We start from the raw sequence: 16,354 nt of genomic DNA on the forward strand, positions 1-16,354 counted from the left end.
CTTAGAGCTGTTGCTGGGCTAAACTCCCCTTCTCAGAAGAATAAAAAGCAAGCTGCTGTAATGCCTCATCTCAGCCTTCTTTGCAGACACCTGAGCATGACACACTTTTTGCAGGGGAGAATATTAACATGATCTAAACTTAATTTCTCCAGCTGGTGACAGTTTCCCGTATCATCCAGTTCTTGCTGAGCTTTCCACCCTCAGTAGTGCCCAGAGGGATAATATCCAAGACTGCTTGAGTCCTAAAGTGCATCTGCCATTATTTAATATGTTAATGTTTCAGAAATAGGACTTAGTGATGCCAGGGCTGGGCAGTTAATGTCGTAGTAAACATATTGACATAAAGAAGTCGATCGCTGTTCTGGGACCGCTGACCGCTCCTGTCCCAGCCGCTCATCGGGAAGGCAGTTGTTTAGTTGAACCAGAAACTTGTGGTCTTGTCTCAGCTACATTGTTAGCTTGAGACATAGCCTGGTCCCTCATCGTCACCCAGAAACCCTTCGCTTGAATGAAGCATAGTTTGAAGATGGATGCAACCATTCTGTTGGGAGACCTGGACTGAGGCTGCCATGCTTTTTGTACATGAGATCATAACTCAGTGTGACGTCAGCTTACGTATGTCAGGGAGAGCTTTTTCTGTGATGAGTTTAGCAAAGGTCAGGTTAAGATGTGTAAAGAAAAATGGCCAGTTGGTTTGATCGTGATCTTTGTTTAAAAAAATCAAAAGATGCAAAAATTTCAGAAGTCAAATGTAGGGGATGGAAGGATTTTATTTTGATAGCATTTGCCTTTAAAAAAAGGGAAGAAAAATCACTTGCCTGTACTCTCACAAAAGAAGCCTTGTTTTCCATCTCTCAACAGGATTGTGGTTTAAAAGGTGAATCCAGACTCTGGCGTGTTAACCCTGTCTCCGGTAATCTTATGTAGTTGTACCCAGGTGCTCACAGATGGCTGCAGATTGTTCTGCCCTGCCTTTTGATCCTAAGTCAAGAACAGATGCTGCAGAAATATCTACAAAATATTTAAGATCACCCCTCTCCTCTGTCACTCGCTCTTGGAAAATGCAGTCAGATCGTTCTGATGCTGAGTGCCGCTTCCTCGCAGAGGTTTTGATGCCTGCTGGGGTAATGGCGAGTGGCATTTCAGATCACAGGCTTCTCTTGCTCTGTATAGCTCCTACTGTATGTTCCCTTCTCTCTGGGTATTGAATTGTTGTTCTGTCACAGTATTTGACTTGAATTTTTCCCTGCCTTTGTTTCTTCTGTGGGGGGCTCTGTGCCATCATGCTGCTGACAGCACACGCATTTGAGAGGATTCCTTTGCATGTGCCTCTTCTGCCATTTTATGATCCTGTCTCTTTCAACATGTGACAGCGGGGTATAAAGTAGGTCACTTTATTTCCTTTGTGCTTTTCTCAGTTCTGCAGCTCCTGTGATCTTTGAATTCTTTCTGAATATCAGACAGTTTTGGAGACTCGTGACTGGGAGAGTTCAGCAGGCTCCTAAAGGCTAAGTAGTCATCTTGGGATTGGGACTTAACAGGGCAGTAGGGACATCTTTCTTTGTAGCCTTTGTGTGCCTTGGATACCCTGTTAATTAGTGCCCTTGACATCTTTTAGAGAGATGAGAAGGAAGACCGATGGCAGCTTTCCTAATGCGCAACCGTCGTTTGCTGCTATAATGCATCCTGTGGCTGCTGCCAGCCCTGCCCTCCTGTTCTCTCCGAGTTGATTGTAGCTGGCAGTTGTCGTCTAGAAGCAGTAAACCAAGTGAACAGCTCTAGTTATTACCATTTATAAAAATGCACCGAACAAAAGCTCTAGGCACAGTCACAAGTCAGTCCTTAAAAAGGCATATGGAAGGAACTGAGTCTTTCCCGAGTCAGGCAAGTTCAGACTACTGTAGATTTACAACAAACTCCAAAACTTTAAAGTACCTGAATTTTTCAACCTGCAGACTTGCTTTTGGGTTTTATTCATACAGCCCAAGGTGGTAGAAGCATTGAGGTTAAATTATAGCACTGTTTCACTGAAACTCCCCCTTGTGAATGGTTCTCAGAAGTGTAAGATCAGAGTCTCTGCAGAGTAACGCGGAGATGAGGCCCCCTTCAACTTCTGTCACTTGGTTTCTCAGCAGGTTAAGTGTGGTACCAAATTATTCTGTGTTAACCCAGGGTGAGAATGGACCCCTATGGTTTATCCTGCCTCAATGTGTGGTCCAGTGCAGAGCTTCTCTGAAATGTGAGACCGAGTTGGAGATGCAGAGACCTGATTCAAAACTTCCACCCCAGCTGCCTTCTAGTGGTGTTGAATTCCTGAGGGGACTGCTCAGCTGATATGCCTGGTTAGTCAGGAAAAGTCAAGTAGAACTGGAACTTGTGTTCCAGCATTTTGGGAAGAGCAGAGTTTGACTCCCATTAAAACAAAAATAGTTGTGCAAATAAAGCTACCAGCTGATGCAGTACAAATTAGTGGTTTTAAAATCTGGAGAAAAAGCAGCTGAGTTATTAATCCCTGAACTGAAGCCCGTAAGTCCTTGTAGTGAGTGCCTTCTGCTTGTCATCTAATCCCTTTGAATCATGGAAAACATAGACCCAGAGTTGTTCTCTGCTGTGTCGTAAGAGGAAATTTAACCAGTGAGCTAAATAAATAAATTGATTAATTGGCAACAATGAGGAGCTGTGTATGCACTGTATCTAATTGCTTTTTTGTATTGTCTTCCTCTGACTTCTTGGAAGACGCAGGTTTGTGAGTTGCAAATGCAAAAATATGCTAAAAAAACCCCCACCTCACCAAGGCTTTGAACCTTCAGCTTCAAAGATCATTGTGTGGGTCACCTTATATTGCTTTGGACAGTCTCTAATGGGGACATTGCTCAGCCAAGCTGAATTTATGCAGTAGAAATTCAAGCTGAAATTGAACACACCTCAGAATCACGGAGTAAATCAAATCTCATTTCCTTGCTCACAGATAACATGGGCTGCGTGGGCTTTCTTCCTCCTCCTCCTTCTTGGTAATTTTTATTCTACCAGGTCAGAGCTACCTTTTTCTTATGAGAAATACTGAGCGAGTGGCTTCCCTGAGCCTTATTCAAAAACCCATCAGAGCTAATAGCTTTGAAAACGTTTGATGTCCAGGAGGCACTTGGGAGCACTAAATCCTCACACAGGGATTTTTAGGCTGTAGAACAATGGTGTCCTCCAAGCACTGCAGAAATTACTGTGGAGATGATATTTCTTTTACAGATCCTGCAGGTACTTACCGGGAATATAACAGAAGAGAAATTTAGAGAGAAGGCAGAAGCTTTGGTGATCAACTTCTTATCCCCAAGAGAGTGGCATCGTCTTTGCCTAAGTCTTCAGTAGTACTGTGTGTACAAATACATCCCATCTCTCTAGCCAGCAGGTTCAGTTTAGAGCTGTGACAGCAAAGGGTGTATGTTTTTTCATTCAGAGGGCAGGCATTGTGGACGAGTAGTTCTCCAGCTTGTGGCTCTGCGTACTGATTAGCTCAACTTGAGGATTCAACAGCTAAAGGTGCTTTGGAAAAGATGAATAAGTTTTGTTCTCCTCATCCTTTGGAGAGAATGGGTCCAGTGCCAGCACAAGTCACCTTTTCCTTGAATGTCAATGGCGGGCATACAGCCAACACAATAATCTTATCTGGTGTGTTAGCAATAAACCTCCACTTTGTGTCATGTCCTTCCTTCCCATCCAGCATCTGAACCTCTGTGGAGGTAACACTGTCGCTCTCATAGAGGTGAGAGGCCTCTTTTCAGGCTCTCCTCAGCCATGCATTCTGAAGGGACTTGTCCTCTGTGGTGTTTTGGGGTTGTTGCTGGCAGTGTCTGAATTGTGAGAAAGCTGATGCTGAAGAGGTGGTAGGTGTGATGCTTTAAGGATATAAGCAGAACAAGTGTTGCAGGGATAAACACTAAGTTCCCAGGCACACAAGCCGTTTTTGTCCTCCATATATCTTTGGATTGCAAGATGCCACTTTACCGTGGCAGGAATCCTTCTTGAGAGACATAGCTATTTTCTTGAGCCGTGATTGCTTCTGTTAGGTATAAGGAGAAATGACTAGCAGCTTTTGGTGCCTCTGTGTTTATTTGAGAGAATGCACGCAGACTTCTTTCCCTGAGCAGGGCAGTAATGACCTCGGACCTGTTTTCTGCGTGTGGTCCATGCCCAGGTCTCTGCTCCCTCTCACGTTCCCCTTGCTGGCTGTCTGCTGGCCAGCTATCCTGCACATCTCCATTTCAGTCAAGAAGTGTCTCAGCCCACAAAGTTTAGCATCTCATTAGGCCTGCCCTTGCTAGTGATTATCTTGGATAGTAGCCTCTGTGTTTCCAGCTGTCTCACCAGCCATTTAAATGTTCTTTTTGAATTAACTTAGCAGTCAGCTTTAAGCAGCTCTGTTTTTACAGGCAAAAGACATTTTCTATGCTGGCCATGAACACTTCCAAGCATGAACGGTCTCATTCTGTTTCAGCTCTGGTTATAACCCAGATGGAGTTCAAAAAGAATGACACATTCCAACAGCACAAAAGGGGATAATTTAACAAATTAAAATGTTAACAAGTTCCACTCCTTCAGCATGTCATATCAGAAATTATTTGGTTCTCTTATTTCTGCCCTCATCACAGACTTTGTCCTTTCCTTTTCCTCCAGCTGTGCAATACAGTTTAAAGTAGGATCCAAAAGTGTGTCTGGGGTTTGTGAGGAGTCGCTTAGTTGGGACAGATTTGATCCCATTGTCTTGGTAGGAGTTTCATCACTGTCGTGATTCTTATAAACTTAACTTGTACAGCTGCATTCTTGGTATCTAGGGGACAATCATCTCTGCTCCTTCTTACCTTCTTAGTTACTCCTGATGTCAGTACTGTGCCTGGTCACCAGCACCCTCAGTGCTTGTGTCCAGGATGAAGAGACTTCTGAGTTGCGAGTAAGAATGCCTCATTTCTGAAATAAGTGCCTTTGAAGGAGGAACTTGAGACTTCGTATTGCAGTTTAGATGGCCTGCATTTAGATTGACTTAAACCACTTTTGGAACTGCAGCCTTAGAGCAGACATTTTGCAACTGAAGTTCCCTTTTCACTACAGGATTTTCTGTTTCTAAGGATCATCCAGCAGCTTATAGCTGCCTGTTCCAACTCTAGATTTGCAAAAGCCTTAATAGCTAAAACTTTTATATGGGTTGAGTCACACAAACTTCCAAGCACTGCCCACCTTTCCTTATCAGCTAGCTACCTTAGCATACTGCTATTACAGTTTTTTCTAGGTATTTGTAGCTAACCAATTGACTATAGATCTGTTTCTTTTGGGCAGTATTTTTAGAAGGAATTTTTGCAGATTGAATGTAGAAGTCTGTTAAAGTCTTTAAGCTGTAGTAAAGTCTTCTAGTTATTGCCATGCAGGAAGGGCTCTGAGATTCACTGTGATAAGCCTGGAAATGTTTGCTCAAGGCTCAATAGTGGTCAGAAAGGCAAACAGAGAATTAGAAATTATTAGAGAGAGAACAAAAATGAAGCAGGAGTACTGTCTTGTCACTGTGTAACTCTGTGACAACTCGTTTTAAATCTTGTATATCAATTCCAGTGCCCTTATTTCAGAAAAGATATTATAGAACTGCAAAATACAGATAATCAAACAGTTATTTGCTCATCTGATTTCTCAGCTATCCAGTCTTCTTGCTTGTATTCAGAAGTTATGGTTTTTCCCGTCTTAGAATGGACTTGAATTCATTTTCTACACGCAGCCAGTTAGGCAGATGACCTCTGGATTTCCTCTTTCTTGGCCTTTTCATGCATCTTCTCAGGCCACTGAATTATTGCCTTTTGTCACTTCCATCGTGCAATTAATAGCTGGCCTTCTATTTTCACCATTTAATTGCTTAAATGTAAGTAGGAGCTATGGAACTGACCTTTCTAAGCTCTGCCCCTTCAAATGCATACCGTCCTTCCCCAGTCCAACTGGGTGTTTCTCTGTCATGTCTCACATTGTTTTGACTTGCTTTAAATGTGCAGCATCCGCTTGTTTTGTGGCCAGTTTTTTAGTGTGTTGCTATTTAGCTTTGCTGCTTCCTTTAATTAAATTTATTCATGTTGTGCAAACCAAGTTTAACAAGACTTCTGATGATTAAAAAATAAAAAGCCATGAGCTACATGGTTAGCATCTACTTTTTCTCAGCAAGTGTCAGACCCAGGGCTGTACTAGTAACATTTGTAGAGGCTGTTTGCTTGCTAGTTGCTGTAAAAGAAGAAAAAAAAAGAAAAATGAAATGCGTGGTGAGCTCCATGGCTTTTTGGAGTGTCTGTGTTCTCCTTTCATTTGTCTTGATCAGTCAGGGTCCTGGTGAGGTTTTTTTCTTAAGTCACTGCCTGTAATCATTATACCCTGTAGAAGTTCGTGGTGGCTGTGTGAGGAGCACAAGCTCCCTTACTGATTCCTGTGAACCTGACCAGGTGACATAGTTCCAGAAACCTCCTGTGACTGCAGATGTTTGATTAGACCATAACCAGAATAAGCCTCCCCTTTGTTTTTCCCTTGGGCAGAATTAGATTTTGATTTCTTCAAACTGGAACAGTCCACCTTCTTGTGTCAGAGTTTGAATGGAAGGTTTTTGTTGCATACCCTGTCTTAATCTATTCTTTAGACAGCATTATTCCTGAGCCAGCTGTCTTCTGGGCAAATCTGAATTTCTTCACAAGGAATGAGTTTCCTCTGGTGTACATCAGATATCCTGTTGTCACCTCGTCAAGGCAATCTGAACTGAAAGTTGTATATTTGAGTTTCAGCATTCGCCAGGATGCTTTCTGGATGCTGGCCCTAGAAAGATTTTATTTCTGACCTTTTCTTAAAATCTTCAGCTACTGTTTTTTAGGTTTTTGTAGCTGTCTTTGATTTTTGTAACAGCTTTGTATGTCCTGGCTCCTCAGTTTGACTGGAGCAGCAGCTCACAACTTAAACTCTTTTATCTTGTTTTGGGCACCAAGGTTACTGGTCTTACTTTGGTCAGTTAACTGGTGCTGGAGAGCTGCTGATGATTGTTTTTTTTTTTCCTTTATGTTCAGGGAGACAAAGTCTTCTGTAAATAGAGGCTTGCACCAAAGGTTGTACACAAATCACAGCATTCATTTGCTGAATGCTGGTTAGCCACTTAGGCTGAGCGGGTAACATGCACAGTGAGCATAAGGATGCTCTCTTCCTTTTGTCTGATGTTTTGGTGACAGCAGTTGATTTACTGCTGTGCTAGAATGCAGCTGGTAGATAAAAAGCTTCTCTGGGAACAGCCCATCACATTTCAGCACTTAAATTAATTGTAAGCACAGTGGGGAAATAAAAAAATTAACGGTCCGGTCCATAGCTATCTGCAGTGCATTTCAAGCCTTGGCAGAGTTGCAAGTGCTCTTACGTACCTAGCAGTGAGAAATGTTTTCATAAATGCCACCAGCTGGAGGTAAGGGTTCACAACTCCAAAATGGGCTCTAACTCCAAAATAGCAAATCTGTCTATCTCAGGGTTTTATGCTCCTGCCATCATCCTGGCTGCTGCCTGCCTGCCTCGCAAGATTTCTAACAACAGGCGAGCTTAGTGGTCCTCATTCAGTTTCTGGCGGATCTCCTCATCCAGATCTAAAATTCTGCTCTGGAGGGTGCTTATTTTATTAATTGATAATTTTAAAGATAATTTGTTTCAGGATCTTTGATATCTTTTTCCCTGCCTGGCCTTTAGAAGTGCCAGTGTTGTGCAGTACATGGATGTTCGTTCTCTTGGCAGAAACCCACTGAACCCATTTTCCTCCCTTGAATGACACAGAATTGCCTCCTGTATTTCCTCTTGAGAGCCTGTCCCTGCAGTTTGGGAAAGAGAGCCCAGAGTCCCACAGACCGCACCAGGTTCTTGTGCCAAGTGGGATATACAGAGTAGTATAAACCCACTGACCATCCGTGAAGGCTAAGTGCATTTTTTGCTCCTTGTCCTCCAAACCCAAACAGGTTGAGCAGAGTGCGTTTAACATGCTTGGTAGTTGTCATGTGTGTGTAGACATGACTTCCGGAAATTACTCTGTAGTAAAAGGATTCTTGGCACAGCCTTTCTGGGGAGGTGAGCCGGCTTTCAGCTACCTGGATCTTGGAGCTCAGAGGGTGTCATACTCCTAGCACAGGACTCCTAGCCTTAGTGATGGCTACACAGCGATGTCAAGGCTTATCAACCACATTCATATCTTCTCTTTGTCTATACCTTTTTACAAATTAAGTTCCTTGCAAGCTATGCACATAGCTGGTCTCTGTGACCATATGTCTTTGTTGTTACTTGGCTTTGTCCTACTTTGCAGCCTTTCTGCTTCTTAAAGTAACACTTGAATCTTGTGAAGGCCTGTCCCACGAGAGCTTGGAACGGGCACTGCATTGTGCGTTTACAGCTGCTTCTGGGTGGAGCTGGGTAACAGTTTTGATGTTGGGATGTTTCTGAAAGCTGTGTGATTTCCAGATTGGTTGGATCAGTGAGTCTTTTCCCACCATTAAATAGGGTTGAACACCTTAGGCTTCTAATGGATTGGGGTTTTAAAACATTTCTGGACCAGATAACTCTTGTCGCAAAAGGGGATGCCATTTCTGCTAGCAGTTCAGGGAACGACATTTTCTGAGTGAGCTTGTAAGTTATTTATCTTTAGAAGAGGCACCTGTGGGCAGAGGAGAAAGACTGTAACCAAACCCTCCTGCTCCATGGATAGAAACTGTCAACTTTGTAGGCTTGTTCCTTTACAGATCACAGATCTCTGTGATATCATTGAACAAACATCTGAGCTACTGTGTATCATCTGAGCCTGACAGTATAGCTCTATGCTGAGGTGAGGAAAAGGGGGTGTGAAATTTCCCTCCTTGATGTTGCTAAGTAAAATAATAATAATAATCTTTTATGTACAATCAAAACTTTTTGCCTTGTGTGGAGAAGTGGCAAGGCCTGTATTTCAGTACCACTCAAGGGCAAATGTATAAAAGCAGTCCTCAGGAAAGATTTGGGATGTGGAGAGTTTGTCTTTCCTCGTGTTCGGCTGGGCACAGAGTAGTGCAGTGGACACAGCAGTACTGCCAGGGGTGACTGGCAGGGACAAAGGACAAACATATGGGCAAATACTGTTCATTCCTGGGCTCCAGGACACAGTGTGTCCTGGCTAGTGCTTAGTGAGCTGAGCAGACGAAGATTGGCAAAGACAAACTAAAAAGTGTCTGAGTAACCTGGTGGGAACTGTGTGCAAGGTGTCCCGGCACTTGCCTTAGCAGTGGAAAAGCACGCAAGGCACCTTCTCTCCCTGTCTCCTGGCTCTCTCATCTTTGCTGTGTGCTGCTCAGACTTGTCCATCTGTCCAGCGCCAGGCACTGAACAGGAGACTCTCTTGACTCCCATCAGCTTGTGTCTCTCCACAGTCAGGACTGGAGCATGTACGCATGGCCCAGTGCCATCCTGGGGCTCATGGGCAGCTGTGCCCACCTCTGCAGACCTTTCTCCACCCTATGACCTGGAAAGACCTCTTGTGTCTTACTGCCCAGCATTGCTGATGCATTCTGCATCAGTGAAGTAGTGTTTCATAGCTCAGAGGAGAAATTTGCCCTTGGTTGCTTTCACTTAATCTTTTTGGGCTAGCTGAGCTTTTTACTATTGGAAAGATCCTCCTTGCAGGAATTTTTCCTGCCCTCGGGGCAGACAGGATGGTGCTTCCTATACTCTGGGAGTGACAGTTGTGTGAGCTGCTGGGGGCTGTCTTGCAGGCTTAGTCTGAGCAGCCTCACGCTCTCAGCCTGCATCAGGAGAGGACCATAGGTACTTCACTGGCATGTAGTACAAACAGCAGCTGCTTGATGCAGGAGATCTGGGGCACTCGAGCAGGAATGACAATATGCTGTGTGTCTTGCATGTATGTGGCATGACTACACTTGTGTCTCAAGCGCAGATCTTTGTCTTTCCCACCACATGCACTGGACCCACTCTGCATCCTCTGGATCCATAGATGTGCGCTGTACACACAGCATATCTTGGGAAGCCGAGTTGTTAGACTGTCATAGCAACATCCTCCTCCTCTTCCTCTTAGCATTCATGAACATGGAATTAATACTTACGGCTTGATCATCTTGGGGGTGAGGGATGGTGTTGAAGCATCAGCACTGCATTTAGCTCGGGGACAGCTGCAAAGGTAAGGTAGTGTTGGGTCAGACAAAAGCTCTGTGCTGCAGCTATCCTAGGGTGGGTGCTTTTCTTGAAGCCAGTGTGAATGGTAGCTGCCTCCAGCACACGTGTATAGCACTGACAGTCTTAGTGGATCCTCTCTCTGAACTTGGCTCCTGTAGACAGGCAAAGAGGAAAAGGAGAAGATGAGTGCAGCTGGGGTCTGGGCAGAGTCTGTTGGGAAACGTGGCAGCTCTGTGTGTGTGTGTGTTTTTATTTAACTTCTAATTACTTAGTTATGTGCTTTGTCTTTGGCACTTTTGGAGATTAATTCCAGCAAAGACTCCAGCCTGCATCAGCAACTTTTAAGGTCCTCTGTTAGAAGTGTGATGCCATTTAGAAAAAAAAAAAATCATTTTCCATATTAATTAGAAGATACTACTGTAAAATTTATTTCAGTTATCTGGCACTTTGTTATGGAGAGGCAATAGCCTCTTCGTAGTCCAGGTGGCAGCAGCCTTTTCATTACAGTGAGAAATGTTGCTGTTCAGTTGAATTCACTAGGAGAAACACTCAGGGACTGAGTTTCTTGTGGAGATTAGTGAGGGAGAAAAAGGGGAAGATTTGTACTAAACCTGGAGTAAACAAGTCAGTTTGAGGACTCCAGTGTAAAATGCACATCGGGCTTCTACTAGAACAGGGAAACTCTAATGTTTCTTCCTACAGGCCCCATCCTCTGAGCTGAGGGGACAGACTGCTGGGTTTGCTCATGGTGTCTTGGGTTTTGCCTAGGTTTCGGAGCTGGGACGGCCGTAATTCCCTCTGCAGTACACAGGCAGTGACAGGGACTCCACCACCTCTGTGGGGAGGACAGAAGGCATGTTTGTCTGTCCCCGGCTGCCCTTGGCCCCTATGCCATGTCTGTGCAGTAGTGCCGGTGAGGGCATTACATGGCCCATAGACAGGCTGCTCCATCCTCCAGCATGGGACAGAAGCACCCAGGTTTTCCATCCTGTGAGGGCTTACTAGGCCTGATCTGGAGAGCCTCCCCCAGTCCCAGCCTTGTGAGCCGCATGGTGTTGGTGTGGGGGGCAAATGCATTTTAACCTGGGATTTGTCTGGGTTGTTTTTTTTGCCTTTTGCTTGATGTGAAATCATTCAGTCAGTTCTTTTCCAACTGCTTCTGTGTCATGGTAGCTAATGACTGTCTTAGAGGCATAGAGAGGCTTTAGTGAGGTACTGGTGATGCTGACTGATTGCATTCTTGTCCTTTCCTGCACTGATTAAAAAGACAGTGTAGAGACCTTTCTTTCTGCTCGCTTCTGTTTTTCCTTTATTTTTCTGTCATTACCCGTGCATGCTTCCCAGAACCTACCCACTGCCAGGTCCTTTGCTGGGTGACGGGAACTGGTGGCGTGCTCTAATTTTATCTTGTAGTAAGGCAGAGGCTGCAGTTGCAGATGATGAAAGATTCTGCAGGTTAAAAAGTTACTAAGCGATGAAGTGTTCTGTCTCTGCCAGATAGATGAGCCTTCATTCTGCGTGTTGCCTGTTAGATTTCATTGCTGGTGCAGCTCCTTCTCTGGCTTTGCTGCCAACAGTGGCTGTGTTCTGGGCAGGATGGGGATCGGAGACAGCGGCATGTAATCCCTTTGTTTCCCCAGGACAGGCTTTTCCAGAGGGTCTGGTCTCTCCTGGAGGAGTGCAGCAAGTCAGCTCCTGTCGAGGATCGGTCAGAGGGAACAGCTCTGGTGCAGTAAGGAAGGGGCCTGTGTATAGAGAGTGGTACAGCAAAGCACAGTCTCTTTTGAATGCAGAAAATTTTGGGGCAGGGGTGGTTGGTTCTCGGGGAACTGGTTTCAGAGCTTGTGTCCACGAGAGTACACTGACCCTTCAGAGGTTGCCCACCTAGTTTGCAAGGGAGCAGTAAGCTGGTGATTGCAGCAAAGTAAGAAGCCAAAAAGTCTGTGAAATAATCTTGTTCCTCTGGGTGCAGTGGGATGGGTGGGATGCTGCGGAGAGCTGAGCTCCACATCAGCCCGTCCGTTGGAAGCCAGCCCCCCTGCTATGTTACCTGGAGGAGTGCCTCTGCTCACAGGTTGTCAGTGTTACTGGGGAAGGAGAGTTATGGGACACGGGCAATTGTAGCTGCAGGAGGAAGCTGAAATCTGAGTGCCACAGAAAGCACTTGCTGTTCAGAGCAGCTCCTGAAAGGCTGGTGTGGGGACATGGGTGCAGGGGTCTGAATCGCTAACATTTCTCTGGAGCTTCTGGGAAGCAGTCAGTGAGTGAGTGGTGGGACAGGGTTAATTTGATGGCAAATTATCTTTACATTACAGTGGTGCAGCTCCACTGACTCCAGGTTTGTCCAAGTGGAGTAAATGAGCAAATCTCGCCTCCAGGATACAGGTAACCACAGGAAAGGAATTCGGTAGCCTTCGCTTTTCTTGTATTGACCGTGTCAGAGTTGCTCATTTCTGTCATACTGCTTTTTTAAGACTCTTTTTTTAAGACTTATCCCGCTAAGGTAACCTACAAAAAGAGATTTTTGTAGGGGTTAGAAAGCGGCCCGGCAGAAAGAGGCCTGGGAGTGCTGATCGACAGCTGTCTAAACATGAGCCAGCAGTGTGCCCAGGTGGCCAAGAAGGCCAATGGCATCCTGGCCTCTATTAGGAATAGTGTAGCCAGCCGGTCTAGGGAAGTGATCGTCCCTCTGTACTCGGCAGTGGTGGGGCCACACCTTGAATACTGTGTCCAGTTCTGGGCCCCGCACTTCAAGAAAGATGTTGAGGTGTTGGAGCGAGTCCAGAGGAGGGCGACCAAGCTGGTGAAGGGTCTGGAGGGTCTGACCTACAAGGAATGGCTGAGGGAGCTGGGGTTGTTTAGCCTGGAGAAGAGGAGGCTCAGAGGTGACCTTATTGCAGTCTACAACTACCTGAAGGGAGGTTGTAGTGAAGTGGGAGTTGGCCTCTTCTCCCGGGCAACTAGCGACAGGACAAGAGGACATAACCTCAAGCTTCGCCAGGGGAGGTTCAGGTTGGACATTAGGAAGAATTTCTTTTCAGAAAGGGTTATTAGACATTGGAATGGGCTGCCCAGGGAGGTGGTGGAGTCACCATCTCTGGCTGTGTTTAAGAAAAGACTGGACATGGCACTTAGTGCCATGGTCTAGTTGACAGGGTGGTGTCAGGGCAACAGTTGGACTCGATGATCCCAGAGGTCTCTTCCAATCTGGTTGATTCTGTGATTCTGTGATTTAGGTTGTGACTCCTATTCACTTAATTTTTTTCCACTGTAAAGATCCAGTAAAGCATTAAAAAAAAAAAATAGTTTGCCCTGCATGTTTATCCCTGCAATCTGAGCAGTGTCACATGTTATCTTCCCTGTTCCTTGCTGAGACGTTCGGAGCGATGGCGTTTGTCTTCCCACGTAAACGTTAACGTGTGATGGAGCCCTGCTTTCCTGGGGATGGCTGAACACCTGCCTGCCCACGGGAAGCGGTGAATGTTTTGTTTTGCCTGCACGCATGGCTTTTACTTTACCTATTAAACTGTTTTTATCTCAACCCACAAGTTTTCTCACTTTTACCCTTCTGATTCTCTCCCCCATCCCGCTGGGGGGAGAGTGAGTGAGTGGCTGTGTGGGGCTTGGTTGCTGGCTGGGCTTAAACCATGACACTGAGAAGCTCCTGGGAAATCATCTACAGTCCATTTTCTTCTATCCTTGCCTGACACTAGAAGTGGTGTTCTTCCAGCTGCTCATGAGATTTTAAAAAACTGAATGACTATTTAAAATCCATGTGGAAGAGTCCAGCTAAAAGTCCCTTCCTTTTTAAGTTATTCATACTTCATCATCTTGGAATTGATGTTTTCTAGTCTTCCACAGAGACTTCTAGGAAGACCAGGTTGGACAAGACCTCGAAGGGAGAAATGCTTTAATCTCAAAATTAAATTCCTCTAGTTCTTTTGTATCTGACAGAAAGGTGCAGATAAAGATCTCTCGTGTTTAATGCAAAAGGGCGTTCTTCCTGCAGTAGTTTTCCTGAGCAGAAGTCAAAGCAGTGTGTAGGAAGGGCAGATGATGCTAGCACACAATCTTTTGTTACACAGAGGATGTGAGTTTTTGTCATCTGTGTAGAAAGCTGATGCCTTTCAAACCTTCATGTTAAATGCTCTTAATACCTCCTGCTGCTCTTTAACCTCTCCTCTGTCTAGCAGCTGCATCTTAAAGAGCAGATGAAATTGTCTCAAGGATGGCAGGTCCTAATCTCAGTAACAGTTCCTATCCATTTTAGGGTATGAAGTGAAATGATCTGTGAGTGGGTTCATCTCAGATCCCACGTAGCATTTTTTCTCAGCAGCAGCAAGAAAGGGAAATTATGAGGCAGTGAGGAGAAGCTGTTTATTTTTAACTTACCCTTTCTTTTTAAGTTCTATTTCATAATTAAAGGAGATAAGGAGTGGAAGCCAATGAAAATACATAGCTAAAGGGATAAGCTGATCTCAAGTTCACTGCAGAGATTACGATAAATAGTGGGTAACACAGTAGAGACTTTGGGGCCTCTTGATCCTTCCCTGTTCTCCTCCTAGATTATCAAACTGAGTTCTTAGCTGCCTCTCAAATGTGACACAGGAGGGCTGATTTAAAGGGTACTGCTTACAGAGCTCGCTGCTGCCCTTGGAGTTTGCCCCTCCTCACAGTGGTTTGAGGATGCCCCTGTTGAGTATCCGAAGAGATCTCGACTGAGAGCAAGCAAGGAGGAATCCTGCCTCTTCATGGAGAAGCGTGTACGTCCGTTATCTGGGCACACCCCTATGGCACTGCCTGTGGGGGCACATGGCTGTGCACATGGGGGCACAGGGGAGTGAAGAGGGGCCCAAGGGAAGGCTCCTGGGGAGTGGGATAGCCCTGGGTAAAATGCTTCCACTCTGAGTTACTGCTGGAGAAGCATGTTCTACTCCTCCCCTTTCAAACAAGGCTTCTCCCCTGCAGTTTATTAATCTTGGTCAACTTGGCTTCCTCAGGCTGACAGGAGGATAGCCCTCTGGTTCCTGCAAGCTGCTGGATTCTTTACTACTCAGAAGAAGGTGCATTATACTATTACTCTCCATCCCTAGTGGATAGTTGCATCCCAGAGCAAATTACTCCTGTACCCAGGCGGCTTTCTTTCATCGTTGCTCTTAGCTCTGTGATACTTCTTGCAGCTTCTGCACACAGGAACAAGAAGGCCAGAGTGAATTTGGAGATGGCTGTCATTGCAGGGGGTTCTTCCTCTCTGCCAGAGGATGCTGACAAACAGCATTAGGAAATGAGTCCTGGGGAGGAGGCTGTGTGCTCTTGGAGCAGCAGGACACTGACAGGCTGTTCTTAAATAACATTGCAAAATGCTGATTGCTACCCCTAGCTTGCCTCTGCAGTGCTGGAGGACAGCTGAGCTGCAAAGAGACTCTGCTGTGTGACCTTCTCACCTGGATACTGCATCTGGGACCTTTTTTTACGCCCCAGTCCTTATTTGGATGGTGCCGTGTGGCTTCCGCCACATCAGGCCCTAGCCTGCTTCTAAGCATTTGCATGAGTGTCTCTGTCTACTACTGCCACATGCGAAGTTTGGGGGAAACAAGCTTTTGAAGGAACCCTAAGCAAGTCTAGGTTTCCTAGAGTAAAGGATATAAGGACACGATTCAGTCTGGTAAAGGGCAGGAGCTGCCAGCTGCCTAAAAGGGCAATTGAGGGTAGTGTTTACATTGTTGGGAGGACAAGAGAAGTAGAAGGGTTCTTTATTGTTCTGGTCACTGTTGTCTTAAATCCTCTGCAATGCTTTTCTTAGGATCTTTTCTGAGTTGTGATGCCTTGGGGCAGAGTCCTCTTCCTTTGCACATTATACTATGTAGTCCTCCTGGTTGAGGCTCTTCATGATCAGAGGCTACTGTAATGCAAACCTCAGATGCTGATATTCTGTTTAGCTCTCAGATCAAATTGTAACAGCCTAAGAAAGAAGTTCGTGTGTTTAAGAGAATTATTTCAAGCATATGTTTTGCCCAGGAGTGCTGAGCTATATGGTTCCTGGTAGGAAGATTATCGTTACTTGCCATCTCACAAATGCTTTGAGGAATGTGTTTGTCCATGCAATGCTTTGAAGCTAAAAAGCATTGTGGGAGTCCCTCTTGGTGTTCCCTAGTTAGGAAAATGA

General features: G+C 45.3%; 1 protein-coding gene across 5 annotated transcripts in view; it reads left to right on the forward strand.

Moving 5' to 3' along the window:
- Positions 1–16,354, forward strand: part of ARMH3 (armadillo like helical domain containing 3) — a 131,435-nt gene that overhangs the window by 105,089 nt on the left and 9,992 nt on the right. The window lies entirely within an intron of this gene.

Source organism: Nyctibius grandis, chromosome 4 (genome assembly GCF_013368605.1).
Source record: "Nyctibius grandis isolate bNycGra1 chromosome 4, bNycGra1.pri, whole genome shotgun sequence".
Taxonomy (NCBI): Eukaryota; Metazoa; Chordata; class Aves; order Nyctibiiformes; family Nyctibiidae; genus Nyctibius; species Nyctibius grandis.